Source organism: Oryzias latipes, chromosome 20 (genome assembly GCF_002234675.1).
Source record: "Oryzias latipes chromosome 20, ASM223467v1".
Classification (NCBI taxonomy): Eukaryota; Metazoa; Chordata; class Actinopteri; order Beloniformes; family Adrianichthyidae; genus Oryzias; species Oryzias latipes.
In genome coordinates, this window is record NC_019878.2 from 22,772,140 (window position 1) to 22,789,389 (window position 17,250).

Sequence of the window (17,250 nt, forward strand, 5' to 3'; positions counted from 1 at the left end):
CCAGCAACCCCGTGACCCTGAAAGGGACTCAGCAGGTTCTGAATGATGATGCCTCCTGTTTGTCATTTGTCTTAAACCAAGCAGAAGTCTTTAGGTCTAATTTCCCAGGATAGTTTATTTAATTGTTCAATGTGCACGTCCTAAATGATGAATTCATTGCTATTATTATTATTATTTTGTTGTACATTTTAGGTTCTTCTGGAGTTTTCTTTTACCCTGAATGTTGCTCAGATTATATTTTTTAAATGGCATTTTAACATTTTTTTACAGTCCTTTATGGTAATGTTCAATAACTTGAAGATATGTATCGGTATGAGGCATGTACAGATGTGGGATAAACCTTCGTTTTGTGGCCATTATCTTTGATTAAGTAACGAATGATGTGGTGCTTCTTAATGCAAACCTTCAGTTTCAGCAGTTTCTCCTGAGTGCATTCTCCCACTGATTTCAGCACCACGGACAGCGCCTTTCATGGCGCTGTCTTTCAGCACCACGGACAGAGCTGACCGTCTCGTGTTTTTCCCCCGGTCCACAGAGCAGAGAAGAGGCACGCGGACCCCCGCGAAGGAGGCGAGTGTCCGCGTGGACCGTGACTCCGTGAGAGGGCTGCATCTTTAAAACGGCAGCAGAAAAGCCCACAGCCGGCTCAGTCGGAACCGCGGCTCGTGAAGGACTACCTCCTTGTGAGGAGAGCGCCGAGCATCAGCTGGACTCTCATTGCTGGAAGTCGAGGCTAAATCAGTCACATGACAGGACTGGAGGCAGAGCGCTAGAGAAAAGGCACAGCATTCGGGCTCGCACCGCCATACTGTATTTTGAACCATTTCACATTTTTATTGCAACATTTTACTCCCGCTCGGTGAGTACAGATTTCCACTGGCCTCTTTTTTCTAAAGCATTTTTTGTCTTTTGAATTGCTCCCCCTTTTTTTTGGTTATTTTTCCTCCTTTTGCTGGTGTTTGAATCGGGCTTTGACGTGGTGGTTTTGAGCGTTTTTCCCATCAAGTTTTGAGCATGCAGTCGTTCTGATCATCCGGAGTGCCAGCAGGGTAAACGGGTGCGTAATCGGTCAGGAGACAGCCTTGACTCGCTTGCAGTTTTGTTTTTAAGCATCAGGAGCCAAACAGGTTTGAGCGGTAATGAGATTTTTCCAAACGTTTTGATTTTTTTTGTTGCTGTCGACTTTTGCAGTTGCTGTGCCTGGGTTTGCATTTTGCAGTGGTGTTGGTTGCCTTCGAGTTTTGTCATTTTCCTGTCTCGGGGGAGTCTCAGCGATCCAACCCCTTCGCTTTTACTTTGTTTCTCTTTTCTTTCTAAAGGGAAACCTTTTTAAGCCCCCGTGACGTTTTAACCTGGTACTTTTCTTGCAGCTGAGCTCACAGGTTTGTGTTTTTCTTCCTTTTTTTTGTGTTTCTCTCATTTTTGCGTTATACTTTTGCTGGTGACTGTGTCAAGTATTTTTTGGATGTTTTTATTTTTCTGACTAGATGATTCTGGGTGGACGAGGGGAGTTTTGATTCTTGGGGAGAGTTCAATGCGTTTTTCTTTTCTATATCAACGAGGATGAACAGACACTTTTCCCCTTGCAGGTATATACATACATCCATACATATATATACCACTATAAATGTGAAAATGCGTGGAAAACCTGTGTGTGTTTGCAATAAAGAATGAGGTGACAGAAATATGCACCTGTGGCTGACGTGTTATTTTGTAGAGCTGGCCAGAGCGTTCATCAGTCTGAGAACCTAGTGCGTTTTAAATCATGTGCTGGTGCTCAGCAAGGAGATTAAAAATCGCAGCTGATTCCAACAATAATAAATGTAAGCAGCTGATAAAGATGGAAAGGATGCAAAAACGAAGATGTTTTCAATATGGATGCCCTCTGCATAAAACAAATAGGCAAAACTGCATGATGTGCAAATATCTTGCAAAACTAAAGTACTCTCTCCATGGTTGCACAAACTCAGATCAGCTTTTGCACGCATAAAAACTCCTGGATTTTGTCAAATCAGATTTTGCAGGAAAGAATAGAGCTACTGATGTGCCTAAAAGAGGACTTAATGTGAATTAATCCCTCAAAAAGGCAGCTTTACTTCAGATTACTGGTGTGCTGCAGAAAAGGCATAAACAACCTAATAGATGTGATGTAGTCCTAGCATAAAATCAAATGGAAAGGCTTGCAAACAACAGCTGGATTCATTTGCTTTGGCTTTCGAGTCACTCTGCACATCTGCAGGACAATTCCCTAAGTTTGGCGCGGAGCGGTGAACGTTTGGACGTCAGACGTCGTCAATTAGCTTTCCTGGGATCCACATGTTTTCATCTTCACAGAGCAGGACGGAGCCTCTGTCAGTGTGACATCGCAGACTCGTAAAACACACAAGAGTGGGACCATTAGGTCTGAGTATAGACTGTTAAGTTTCAGTGTCATTAAACAGGCTGCCACAGTAGATCACAGTCAGGTCAGCTTTAATGCGCCGAAATGGGATAATGTTAGACATCGACTGCAGAGCTCAGAAGGGGGAAGCTCCATTTTTAATAAGGCCGAATGATTACAGCAATTAAGAAGAAACATTTGATCAGATGCTGAAGGCTTTATCGGGGATCGATTTCCCTGTTCAGGCGGCGCAGGCCATAAAGCAGATGTAGATGAAGAGATACAGGGATGTTTCCATGCGTTTCCAATTTGTGAGACAATTTGGAAACAATGTGTAGGCGTCAGTCGGTGTTTGCGCTCATGGCGAGATCATTTATGTGTAAATCTGCCTCTCACTTATTGATATTGAGTTGACACAGTTTGATAACACTTCTTTGCTTGGACTTTTTCCCTAAAAAAGAAAAGCAGCCACACTTTTTCGTGTCGTTATTTAGGATGGGAGACGTGAAAGTGGTTCACTGATAATTAATAGAATCTTTTTCATTTTCAAGGCTTTTTGTCTGTTTTGGCTGGAGACCATTTCAATGCATCCAGATGACATTTTTCAGCAAATTCTCTCACTTTCCTCCGTGTTTCTTGTTTAATGCACCTCCTTTTTGCTTTTGTGCAAAATGTAAGATCATTTCATCTGCCAGCTTTTCCCTGGTCACTGCATCCTGACATATTTGGACGTCTTCAGAGGACCGGCTGAGAGGCGTTTCTGCCGCGCCACGCTGCCACGAGCTCCCCGTTCATCTCTCCTGCTAAGCATTATGATAGAGTCCATTACGTCCTGCAGTGCTGTGTCTCCCTTCAGGCAGGTTCTCTGTTATCTGGGCCAAGCCAGAGCTGCACCGGAGACTTACAGAGAGGTGTGATAGCTCATGTGTGCCTATACCTCTGCTGGCATGAATAAAACATCAGATGGGAACCAGCTGTATGCATCAAGCATGTGCAGACCATGAGTCTGTGACAGCATGCTTGTAGGCGGGAGTGGACTTTCAGCTTAATATAGTCCGAAAATTGCAGGTTACAAGCAGGCTTTGGACTTTAGACGCTGTACAGATGCAAACAGGACTAACTAGATTGGCTTTGATGCCATTTATCCTAAAAATCCTTAAAATGTTCAAGAAAGAGATCTTGTTTGAACCTTTAATCGTAAGTGATTCAAAGGAAATTCAAATTTCTGCTGATTTAAACTTTTTGCTTCTAAAACGTTCCTATGAAACACCTGTGGAATGCGTTACATAACAGAGATCATGCGTCAAGCCATCACACAGACCTCCACTAAGACAAAATGAAACCTGATAAATTTGCAAATAGTTTTGAATCAAACACTCCTCCTTCAACAATTTGGACTCTCATGTTGGAGCCAGATGTTCTCCCACGGCAGTGATTGGTCCGAGTCGGTCTGAGTTTTTATGGCAACCACTGTCGCCAATCAGGAGTGAGCTTGTTGGAAGGCCACACCCCTACCACTTGTCACCCAAACAACTTGGCACCCAAGTCAGGTGGTCTCCATCAGGCTCCACCTACTTTTATTGAGCCATCTGATTGGTCAGTTTATAACTTGAACTACACAAAAAATATCAAGAACATGTTTTTTTTTTTTTAAAGTATCAGACCAATAACGGTTATCCTGACCAATAAAATGACTAAGAAGCTGCTTAGACGTCTATGGGATTTTGGCTTCCCGGAACCAGCAGGTATTTCCTGTTTGGACTGCCAGAGGGGAGGGGTCACTCAGTCCAGCTCTCATATAGTGTCAATAAAAGCAGTAAAATCCGTAAATGTGAAATAAACCTGGAACCGTACTGATACAAATGAGATTAAAGCGATAGAAACAGGTGGGAGGAAAAAAGTACAGCAGTCTGGAGTTTAACTATGAAATATCTGATATTCAATTTTAACCAATGCAAGTCGACATACAATTCTTAATGTTCTTTTAATGCTTGTCTGGTGTCATCACATCTCAGAAACAGGAATAGAATCATTCAGTTCTTTTATTTTTGACTTGCATAGATATTTAAAATGGACCTCATGTCTGCTAATAAAGCTGATGAGGATGGTAGGATTTAAAAAAGAGGAAAAATGGAAAACAAAAAGGTGAGACCAGAACATTTCACAGGAAACAAAGCTGGTGAGTTTTAGCTGACAGTTGTTTAGAGAGGAGATGTTTTCTTCTGCAGCCTTGAAAATGGTGTAGTTTGGAAACACATAGGCGGATATTATCTTCATTTTAGCATAAAAAGCAAAAGTCAAAGTAGATGATGGCAAAAATAAGTACAACTATTTCAAAAAATCGACAGGAAAGGTTGGTTTAAAACCAAAACAACTGCCAGAAAATTGGATCTATGTGGATTTTGTTTAAATTATTTTAACATTTATAACATTTGAAGTATTTACTTGCTCTTTTTTGCAGAGATATACTAACAAATTTAAAATCTAAGTGTAATAAAAATATTTCTGAGGTAAAGTATGTCTGTAAAGCTGCAGGAGAATAGACAGAAAATATTGTTTTCTTGGCACAATCTCTCTTGACCTTGAATTAAATGCAGCAAAACAAGACGCACACTGAGAGCTGCTGAACTCGCAGGCGTGTTTCTCCACGAGAAATGGCTCCAAGCTGTATTAGTGCTGTTAAATTGGGGCCAGTTAGGCTGCAATTATGTTTTCCTTTATGGCAAGCGAGCTAATTTGAAGAGAAATTACTTTCTTTTCTTCGGAGGGAAATAAGGTTTGTTCTGTCTGATTAGGAGTAACATATATTCACACAGAAAGCTTCACATGTCACTTAACAACTTCCTGTTAGAAAGGCAAAGTGGGATCGGTTCTGTTGTCGGCCCGGTGGTATTGATCCGACTAACCCGATGGCTTGCAGGCCACGCGTGTCAGACTGAGTTAACATTTACAGCACAATTTTCTAATCAAGTCCTTATCAAATTACGGCGAGCAGCAGAACCGCGTGGGATCATTGAAAATTAGTTTTTAGATTACATATTGATTCACCATTTCTACCAGGTTACATACAATATGTTTTGTTTTTTTGGAGTTCAACATTAATATCCGAGCTTTTCTGCTGAAAAATCCGCGTTCCGAAGGGACAGCAATTAATGCGCACTTTGTAAAACGGGATTTCAGTGGAGGTGCACGCGCTTTATGCAACATCACACTAAACTTCTTTGGATATTAATGCATGTCTCTCCCATCAGTCTGCCAACAACTATCATTAAATTTTAACCCTCAGGCAGGAAAAATCCCCGCTTTTTCTTCTCCGGCCTGTCTTTTTCTATCAAAAAAAGAAGTGATGCCTCATACATATAAATCTATGGCGGTATGTTTGAAATGTCGCGGCAGAGCGCCCTGAAGTAGCAGCAATATGCAGAGCAAACAGGTCATGTCAGGCTTTTGCTGTTGTTAACCTTTAAATTCGTATTCAACAGGAACTTTTTGTTTTTATTTTTCATTTTTTTGCGAAATCTGTAATGTAGCCTTTAAGACTCCTCCCTACTGCTAAAAGGAAAACAGATTCTCATCAGATTTTCATCACCATTATAAAAACTGTTGTAACCTAAAAAAGGGAAGATACATTAAAGACCCACTTGGATAAAAGGATAAAATTGTCTTTTTGGTGTTTACAACACATTTGTTGTGGTATTTTTCTGATGATGGAGGACACGTCTTAAAAAAATGAAGGTCAAAATTGCATTTCTGAAAATTTCTTTATTCAAATTGTTGTCAATTAAAGATGCCGGTTAAAATATATATATAAATATATTTATATAGATCATATTTGTGAAGTAGAAAATACGATGTGTGGGCCAAAAGCTCACTGCTCCACTCCATTCTGATGCATCCACTTAAGGCCGTGTCACACAGCCACTATGTACATTTTGTGCATACTGCACGGATATAAATTGGTCATACGTGATTATACATGGAAAAGTGCGAAAAGTTGTAGTTCTTTACGTGAAATTTTCACAGATGAATCACAAAACCATGGAAGAATGAAGATAGAACGAGCGATTATATGCAATTTATTGGTGATTTGTGTGTCAATTACATCATTTTAACGAAATATGTGCATCAAATAAAAGTTAGACATCTGTGGTACATGATTAATAAGTCTGCTAGACAAACGTGGAATGGTTGTGGAAAGACACAAATCACACACAATTATTTGTGTATAAACTACGAAAAGATACGTGCAAACTGCGTGATTCTCAACTGACCAAAGATTTTGAACATCTCAAAACCGAATTCAAGTAAAGACCCGTCGGCCGAAACCCTCGACAGACGTCTGCACACGTCGACAAACGCAAGAAACACTTATGAATGACGTGTGTCACGCACGGATCACGAAAAACTGAAATTACATTTGTGAAAAATGCACAAAATAGCTGTGTGATACGGCCTTTACAGATAAAAAGATCCATGTACGTCTTTGTTTTTCTGTGCTGGCATCTGGATCGTAACTGTACGGCTGGATAGAGAGCTCTGGTGTTCCTCGCCATTTTTGTTGCACCGCAAATGTTAGCTAAAGATGTAAGCTAGCAGGAGAGTGTTTAACAAATAGATGGATGTCGGGAAGAGTGGGCGGTGGGGTTGTGCCAACAGTCCCGCCCACAACTCAGAGGTAGTTTCTAATGGATTGCTGCTGCTCTGCAGAAATTGTGTCCAATAAAAACTTTTTGTTTGATTTTGGCTAAAAACTGCCAAATTTTAATTAAAGACCACTGGGAACATTTTAAAAATGGATCAAGAAGGTGATCTGCGTGGGTCCAACCGGGTGAGACTTCCCCATCAACCTAAGTTACATTTTAAAGACGTTTATTGTATTTTGTTTGAATTCGAAACAAGATGAACGCTGATTTTTAAGGTAATTGTTACCTAAAGTCAAACAAAAGTTTAAAGTTTGTGCAATTAAGTTTGAGTGATTTTTTTCTTTTATAAGGCTTGCTCCCACAGCTGTATTTTAAGCATTGAGCTGCTCTTTTTCAGGCTGATATTGTGCGTTTAAGTGGATGTGAGAGGTTAGCTGAAAAAAAAAAAGGCTGAGAAGTGGTGGAGAGCCTTCCGAAGCAGGTGGCGGAGCCCTCCAGATGCCACGGAGAAGCAGCGAAGCAGATAATGTCCTGCCTAGATTACCTCAGGGACTTGATTACGGTGGAGAGTCCCCCTCCAGGTCAGCTCCAAGCTGGTTTCTGCAGCGATCAGCTGTTCTCACTGTGGTCCTGCAGGCCTCAGCTGTCGCTCACCTGCTCCAGACCCGTTTCAGCCGCACAAACCCCCATTACACCAAAGATTACCTCCCTGTATCATGACAGACACAATTGCAAGTTTAGCCACACTTTGCTGACGTTGCTTTGGGGCAGATTCTGGGGCCGAGGCTCAGTGTGACCCCAGGGTTGTCCAAAGGGTCTCGCAATGAGAGGAAAAAAGACTTCAGTCACACAAACTCAAAGGTTAAAGTCTGTTGATGACAGGAATTGAGTGGAACAAAGAAAAAAAGCCAAAACAAAACCAGTAAAAAGAGATAAATTCTATGTACAATTCTACACAGAGGATTCAAAAGGCGGGGAAAAACTTCAATGCTCTTCACCGGAAGGCAAAACAGAATTGACAGAAAAGACGCATAGAGAGGGACGAAATGACCACAAAGACAAAAGAAACAGGTGTAAACACGGCATAAAAGACCAAAGAAAGAAAGAAAACTGTCAGTAATACCTTACAAAAACAAAATGATGGTTTGAATCAAAGATGAAACCACAAAAAGGGTAAAATAACTCAAACATTTTGCATCAAACAACTCAGAATTAACTCTGTCATTAACTTTTACTTCACAAAAGGAAATGTTTGTTTCAAAACTTTTGTTTGATTTATTTGATTGGGATGCTTTGTTTTAAACTAATGTAGTTTGATGCTAAAAGTAAATTGGATTTGAGTCATTTTCCTATAAAACCTATTTAATGTTAATTATAGGTACAAAATACAATAAGTAATTCTATTGGCAATCATTTAAAAAAAACAGCCAACAATGAAATCTACAATTGGAGCAAATAAATGGTTTGCATAAAGATTCTAAAGTGATTTCAGGAGAATCCTCAGGATCTATTTTCAAACCCTTTTAATTATGACAAAGCCGATTTTAGCCTAAATCTAAAATCCTGTGTTGTTTTCCAGGACATAGTTTCTGCAGAGCAGCAGGAGTTCCTTAGAAATGTACCTCTGAGGTGGGATCTATGGGCGGGACCACCCCCTTCCCCTCCCTGTTGCAGAAAGCTCTCTGTTTACATGCTAGCATACAGCCTTTCACACCCCAACCTAACATTAGCGGTGCAACAGAAATGGCGAGCATCAGAATAGAGCAGAGCAGGGAGCTTGTGGCCCGCCCAGCATATGCAATTTTTAGCTTAATTTTCTTCATATATGTCCTTCGTCATCAGCAAAGCACCAAAGGTACCATTTTCATTGGACGGGGTCTTTAAATAGTCCACAAAATTTCACAAAAGCTGGTGTTTTTGTTTGCCAAGATGATGCTGCACTCCTCAAACTTCTCCAATGCACACTCAGATTCGTGGAAAGGACCCACAAATATTTTGCAGGAAGGATGCTCAGTAACAGACAGACTCTCCGGAAGCTTCCCGAGCAGATATTTGCAGGAAACCGAGAATAAAGAGATATTTCCACATAGAGGCGTCTTGACTGAGAGACTCACGGGGAGCATGACCTCAATTTTCAGCGTCTGCCGCTGGGAAAGCACAGGAGCAGTCCGGGAGCAGTGCTAGCTGGCTAGCTGCATCTGTGTGTGCTCTCGGGGGCAAGACGATGTCCACGGAGCAAATCTTTTATGTTTCTTTCAACAATTGCTGCACTTGAGGAAGCAGTGACCGTGCAAAGGCAATCCATCTGGCATTAAAAGTTTGATTTATTGACCAAATTTAAGAGAACTTTGTCCACATCTAACATAAAATGAGCTTCTTCTTTTTTGTACCGTGCAGTTTGTTTTTGTTCTCCTCGATTTTAGGTCAGGAGCAGGATTATAGTCAGACTTGGAGGCCATCTGAGCTTAATCTAAGTTCTAAAACAAGCAAACAAAAGCTCCTCCATCTGTAAGTACAGCGCCACACAACAACACGTTTATGAGCAGAACGCCGTCATTTCACTTCCCTCCTTAGCAACAAAAAAAGCAATCAACTGCTGAAACGCTAACAGCTTGTTGACATCTTGCAGTGAGGCGCAGTCTATCAGGTGTGTGTAAATAAGGCTTCGTTCTCTGTATTGATTTTTGTTCCAGGTTTTGACATCTGAGGGAGTCGAGCACGCTGTGGCGTGTTTGCAGGGTTTCCAACAAGCTTTATTTCTGTTTCCACTTATTTTTGGTCTTAAAAACCATAAAATGTAAGATCCTGCAGAAAAAATACCTTCAGAAAGTTTTGCATCACATTATTTTCCTTTTGTTGTTTTTCATTTCAGTAAAGTAAATAAAGGAAAATCACTTGAAAGGTAAAAGACACTCTTCTTTCACTCTTTTTACGCTGCATACAACTAAAAACCCATTTATTTTTGCTAAGTTAATTAACCAGTTAATTAATCTGTTAGGAAAATTGTTTTTACGTGAATATAGGTATTTATTATTTACGATTTATGTTAAAGATTAAATAAAAATGTGTCATTTTTGAGTAAAGGGTAGAGAAATCATCTCTGCTTTTTTAAAGAAAACAAACTCAAAAAGTTAATCATCTTTAGGGAGATTCACAGGTTTAGAGAGGATGAAATATGTCAAATAAAGTTTTTAAATCATAAATATAATTGTTTTGTATTGTAGAACCCATGTAAAGACTTGCTCGTTTGACGAAATCCTTGTGCAGTGGTCCCCATCATCTGGGCTGCGGACCGGTACCAAAACACTCTGTTTTATTAATAATCTGAGTCTGAAGGAAGTTTGATTTTGGAAAACTCCTGGATTCTCTCCACCACATCCCATCCAGCCAAGTGGGCCTCGTATGGTTTAAAAACGGGCGGAAAATGTGGGCCCCGAATGGGTTCGTCCACAGTTTCTGTGGTGGCCCACCTGTGTTTGCCCACATCGGCTTGAGTGGGGCTACGCTAGCCAGCCGCCCAGTGGACGGCGTCGAAAGATCCGCTGCCCGTAATCCGTAATCCCATGCGAGCGGCGCCGCCCAGAGGCCGGCAGAACTGACATCAAGCCGATTTGTTGCCTGAAAAAGAGGTTGGAGACCACTGATCTAGTGGATATTTGACAAACTGAATGTGACTCTAAAAAGCTTTGCTTTCAACCTGGAAGTTGTCGTCATTTGGTAGTCAGTATCGCCTGTTTGGAAAGTTTTGTGTTTTTGCATCATGTGTCCAGAAATTAGAAATATCAAAGTTGTTAAACCAGTTCATTATAGCCAATAATCTCATTTGTCTTTTCTTTGTCACAGTGAGTACAGAGGTAAATGATTTGCCAAAATAAACCCAACATTTAAGGTTTGCTCAAGCTCCTGCGATGTTTCTGAATCTTTTCTTTAAGCTACTATCAAGTATAAAAAATAAAAATAAGCTCTCAAGAGTTAAATTGACTTGAATTGATCTGTCACAACTCAAATTCCTGTCAACATTACAGCATATTTTGATTCTAAAACTACTAAAAACAAAAAAACTTACCATAATTTCCGAACTATAAGAGAGTTTATCAACTCAATGTATGGCAACTGTTTATGCCCAATAATTAATAAGCCTACACGTATAACCAAAGAATCAGCAACGTTGCTAGATAACATATTCACAAATAGAACTGATAAAGAAATTTTGGGAGGCCTTTTGTTTTGTGATATTACTGATCACTTGCCTGTGTTTGCAGTGTTGAAAAATGTGTCTTCAAAGAAAATGTATACACAGACCCAGGGAAAATGGATAAGGTGTTGCAGTTCTGATAACATTGATTCATTTAGGAGGGCTCTATGTAATCATACATGGAATGAGATCTATGCTTCTACCAATGTGAATGAAGCTTATGATGCCTTTCTGCATCGATACATAGAGCTTTATAATTTAAACTGTCCAAAAATTAAAATTAGTCATAAAAAAAATAACGAAAAGCCTTGGATAACCAAAGGTATTGAAAAGGCTTGTAAAAAGAAAAATGCACTATACAGACAGTTTGTAAAAGAAAAAAGTAAAGAAGCAGAAAATACATATAAAAATTATAAAAATAAATTGGTGAATATAATAAGAAATTCTAAAAAACAGTATTATCATAAGTTAATTGAGCAACACAAATTACACATGCAAGAGACTTGGAAAATAATAAACAAATTAACCAAAAAAAACAATAAGAAACAAGAGTATCCAAGTTATTTTAAAAAAAATGATATTCAGATCAGAAACACAATGCTTATTGCAAATGAATTAAATGAATACTTTGCTAGTGTTGGAAATAAACTTGCAATGGAAATAAAAGAGCCAATAAAGAAGTTGAAAGAACTTAGTATCCAATCAAACAAGTTCTCAATGTTTCTGTCTGAGGTTAGTTCAAATGAAATACTAGAAATTGTAAGAACATTTCAAAATAAAAGATCCAAAGATTGGAATGACATTGATATGTCGTTAATTAAAAATTGAGTTCATTTTTGAACCATTAACTCATATATTTAACATGTCTTTTAGGGAGGGCATTTTTCCAAATAACATGAAAATAGCAAAAATTATTCCCATTTTTAAAAATGGAGATCGCCATATATTTACAAATTACAGACCAATTTCATTATTATCCCAATTCTCCAAGATATTAGAAAAACTTTTTGTTAAAAGAATGAACAATTTTATTGGAAAGTTTAATTTATTGCATGAGGATCAATATGGTTTTAGGGCTGGTAGATCTACTTCAATGGCGATAATGCATCTAGTTGATTATATTTCTTCCTCAATAGAGAAGAAGAAATTTACTGTAGGCGTTTTTGTTGATCTTCAAAAAGCATTTGATACATTAAATCACACTGTTACTTAGTAGGTTACAGAAATATGGTTTTAGAGGAATAGCATATTCCTGGTTAGAAAGTTATCTTATTAACAGATGTCAGTATGTTTATTTCAATAACGAAAAATCTGATATGTGTCCTGTTACATGTGGAGTACCCCAGGGGTCCCTGTTGGGTCCTATATTATTTATTTTATACATAAACGACCTTTGTAAAGTTTCTGATTTGTTAAATTGTGTTTTATATGCTGACGACACTACTTTGTATTTATCTGGAGATAACCTGGAAAAGCTTCTTTCAGACATAACAAAAGAATTATCCATAATCAAACAATGGTTTGATTCAAACAAACTGTCTTTAAATCAAAATAAAACCAAGTACATTATATTTGGCTATAGAAAACGGGAAAACATCTCTGAGTTAAAAATTGAGGATGTTGTTCTTGAAAGAGTAAATGAAATAAAATTTCTGGGAGTAATCTTGAATCATACATTATCATGGAAACCACACATAACTTATATTCTCTCTAAATTGTCCAAATCATTAGCCATCCTACATAAAGTCAAATATTTTTTAAACACAGCTACATTGTATATTCTATATTGTTCCTTCATGATTCCTTATTTGACCTATTGTTTAGAAATCTGGGGGCATAGTTACAAGTCAAATACAAAACCTATTTTTATTCTGCAAAAAAAAGCAATTAGAATTGTAAACCACTCTTCATACAATCAATCCACAAAACAAATATTTCCTAAATTAAGGGCAATAAAATTTTATGATTTAGTTTATCTTAGTACTGGAATTTTTATGTTTAAAGTTAAAAAACAATGTGTACCTGCCAAAATACTGAGTTTGTTCGAAATAAAAGTTGATAATTATGATTTTCGAGGTAAAGATATGTTTAAAAAGAAAGTGGTCAGAACTAACGCATTAAGGAATAGTATTTTTGTTCAGGGGGTCAACATGTGGAATTTATTATCAGACGAACTGAAAAATGCAAAATCCATACTGCACTTTAAGAAAATGTATAAAGTTAAAATGTTTCAAAAATACCTTCTGGACTGAGAGACTTTGGTGGTTGTGAGGTCATTTTGAGAAGTGTTTGTTTTGTTTTTTGTTTTTGGTTTTTTCATCTTTTTTCTTTTCTGATTTAAGGTTCTAACAGTTTGTAGGTAGATGTAATGTTTGTATTCAGGGTTGGGGAAATAAGCCTTGGCTTCACCCAACACCTTTTTCGGTTAATTTTGTTCAATGTTTATGTTATGTTTATTTATTTATTATTATTATTATTATTTTCAATGCTTATGTTGACATTGATCAGTGTCAATGTTTATGTTGATGTTTTTAAGTTTGTTTGTTTAACTTAACCGAAATAAAGTTTCTCACAATGTCAAAAAAAAAAAAAAAAACTATAGAGTGCACCTGATTATAAGCCGCACCCATTACATTTTTAAAGGATAAAACATTTTGTACATACATAAGCCGCACCTGTCTATAAACCGCATGTGTTCACATTGAAACGTGTTGTAGAATGAGGATGTGTGTGTGCTTAAACCAGGCGCCACGTGTGTAAGAAAGAGGAGCGAGCGCTCTCACCCCCTCCTCTTACACACCCACACACACACACATACTCTTTCTACAACACCTATATAGTTAGTTCATTATTAGATAGTTAGTTGTTACTGTTATTTGTTAATAAAGAATAGTGCATTGTAATTATTACTGGTACCGGTATATTTTTGCCGCCTGGGGGTTTTGTGTTGGGGGGTAAACCGCGACACCGCCACTCCTACTGCTTCATCACTGCGATGATCAAAAATCCCTGTGACGCGGCAGTAACAGGGCAGCAATATGGTAGTAACAGCACCAGGGCTGGTTAAAAAACCATACCGGTAAAAGTCACTGAGAGCAGCGGTAACTTATAAACACGCGCCTCCTGTGCACTGAAACCATGGAAGTCTTCCTCCTCAGTGTCGGATTGGAATAGCATCAGATATTCTTCGCCACAGACTCTCTCAGTGTCTCCTTTATTGTCGTTGTCAGTGTCCCTCTGAGGTAAATTCTCTCCTGTTCTTGCGCTGTCCTCTCCGTCACGCAGCAGAACGGCTTTTCCAAACCCATTGGTGATGGTGGATTTTTTCACACTGCTTTTAATGATTGCTTTTAACTTGAACGCTGCATCAAGTGCATTTCTTCTTACTCATTCACAAAGCAGGAATTTACATTAAACTTGCATCTTCCTCGACACATATACCGTACTCCCCCGTCTCACTCTTACCCTTTCTGCTCGAGCGCCCCTAGCGGTTGTTAGAAAAAATGCATCAGTGAACAAGCCGCAGGGTTGAAAGCGTGTGACAAACGTAGCGGCTTATAATCCGGAAATTACGGTAAATCATTTCTTTAAAAGCCTGTATTTTTCTATCTTAAATGGCCTTTCCTGGGGTTTGCTCTTCATTTTTGGTCAGACTGGAAGGATTTTTGGCCTCCCTCTATTCTTTACATACTTGGTTCTTATTGTATATGAAAAAAAAAGGCTGAGTACGGGAATGAGGCAGGTGTGAGACATTTGTCTCGTTGTCCCTTTGAGGACACGCATGTCAGGTGGAATTGCAGCCGATTGTTCCTGGAAGGGTTTTGCAGAGGAAGCAAGAAGTGAGGGTCGGAGGTCACGCAGCAGATGAATACTTTGCCTAGTTGGTGATCAACTCTCAACGTGAATGGACACATCTTCTTTATTAGAGGAGGTATAACTTGTAGTTTTTCTGAAAGACTCAAACTGATAGACCTCAGATTGGAGTTTTACGCATTATGAAGTCAAAACATTGAAAATATTAAATAATCCAGCTTCCATATCGACTTAACATGTTCTCCTCTGACATTTTGCATTTTTCTTGACCCGTATCTGTCAGTAAATCACCTTAATGGTGCTTCTAGTTAGTATATCTTCTACAGGATGCAGTAAAATATTTTTTTGTTTTGTTTTTGGCATCGTTCACTCAAAGACACCTGTCCCTGCCAACAGTAGGGAATGCAAACATAATTAAGTGATCAAGCAGACACATTACCAGTTTAAATAGCATTAATTGCAGACATGGGTTTGAAATATTCATTCAAATTAGTCTCATGATTTAGGCACGGATCTCATCCGAGCGAGTGCAATCATGCCGCTAATTAGGTCAGTCAATGCTAGTTGAAATAATCTCAAAAGCAATTTCACTTTCCAATTACTTATAAGCAAAGAGAATGAAAGCAATATAGGCTGAAAATGTGTGAAGGAACAGGAAGGGCAGAGCGATGACAGAAAAAATAAACAAGTTTTAATCTTTACTTTTATTATAAAGAGCATGTCTTTGGATTAAATGCCGTCGAAACCGCTGGTCACTGCTTCCTTAAAGTAGTTTCCCTTCTCGGGGAATAAAATAATTGATGTGAGATTAAAACCTTCGCTTCTATAAAACATTTAAAATATTTATCTTGTTTTCCTGAAACCTTCATGACTCAGTTTCTGTGTATAAACAGTCAGAGATGTTGGTTGGCAAAGATTCATCCAGTTTTATGGACGTGAGGAAACGCAAAAACCTTCGGAGCTTAACTTTGGGAGGTTACCATGACAACACGATGCAAAAGTACCACTTACAGAAAGATGTGTGCTGCTTTAGGAGAGTTTTTCTTGCATGATGGGAATTAGATACCGACCTGAGATTCCTGCTGTACTCTCACATGAAAATAACGTGTAGGTTTTATTTGCTCTCAACAGACGCGTGAAAGTCAAATATTCATGATGGTTTTTTTCCTGCTATGCAGCTCCAGCAGTTCAGATGAGTCAAAGCAGAAGCTGCTTCTGATGCTCTTTATGAGTCTAGGTAGTAAAACGTCAGGAGCTTGTAGGCTCGGATCACTACATAAAGTCAGTTAAACAAAAATTCATGAAATGTAAAAAATGGCTCAGGCTCAGGCGGTTGAGCAGGTCGTCCACTGATCGAAGGGTCGGCGGTTTGATTCCCGCTCCCCCCAGCGAGCTGTCGTTGTGTCCTTGGGCGAGGACAGTGTTTTTGAGTGGTTCCATCAAGAGTCCTCTACAAAGTTTATAGTTCACACCAAATTATTTATTAACTAATCATACTCCTTTTATGAATCCACTGTGTTCTGATGATGAAAACTTGAATGATTAATGAAAAAAAAAGATGTCTGTACATTTTTCCCAAATGACAAATCATTGAAACGCATTATGGTTACTATTCGCCAAGTAAGAATGGATGCACACTAGTTTTTTACAGAGACTTTGGGGACATTTCCAGGCCTCTGGATTTTGGAATTGCAGTTTTGGACAGCCGGAAAAAAATGGAGAACACCTCAAAAATGTCATGTTCTGATTTCTTTTTCTATCATGTTGTTGTGTCAAATGCTTTAATGGTGATCTTATTTCCTGCTTTTTAATAATCAACTATTGTATTTTTTAGTGCTTTTCTATCATAATGTAGCCATATAAAGTTTGTGATTCTATATTTTGGTCACGGTTTTCTTGTGCACCTGCTCAGGGACTGCGGTTGCAAATTAGCATCAAAGCTATAATCCGTTATGTTTACATCTATGACTCTCTAAATAGATGCTTGTTAATATACATCGTCCCTATGAAATAAATAAACCTAAACGGTGCACAAAGTAGTGAGGTAATCTGGACATGACTGTCTCCAAGTTGCATTGTATTTAACCACAATGCATTGCGTTTTAACAAATTGTGATGTATTTTTTCTAAATCAAGTTTTCACTATCAGAACATAGTGAATTCACAGGAAGTCGTCGTAAATTGTTCATATATTTGAGGTTTTTACTTGAAAAAGAGTG

At 38.5% G+C, this 17,250-nt stretch overlaps 1 protein-coding gene across 2 annotated transcripts in view; it reads left to right on the forward strand.

Moving 5' to 3' along the window:
- The first annotated feature begins 451 nt into the window (after positions 1–451).
- LOC101169395 (RALY RNA binding protein like) overlaps positions 452–17,250 on the forward strand; it is a 105,228-nt gene continuing 88,429 nt past the window's right edge. The window contains exons 1-3 of one of the 2 annotated variants that reach the window (XM_023950099.1): positions 452–859; positions 1,320–1,382; positions 1,488–1,589. The gene's annotated coding sequence lies outside the window, so the exon portion shown is untranslated. The remainder of the gene's footprint in view (positions 860–1,319; positions 1,383–1,487; positions 1,590–17,250) is intronic. The other variant, XM_023950100.1, reaches the window with a different exon arrangement.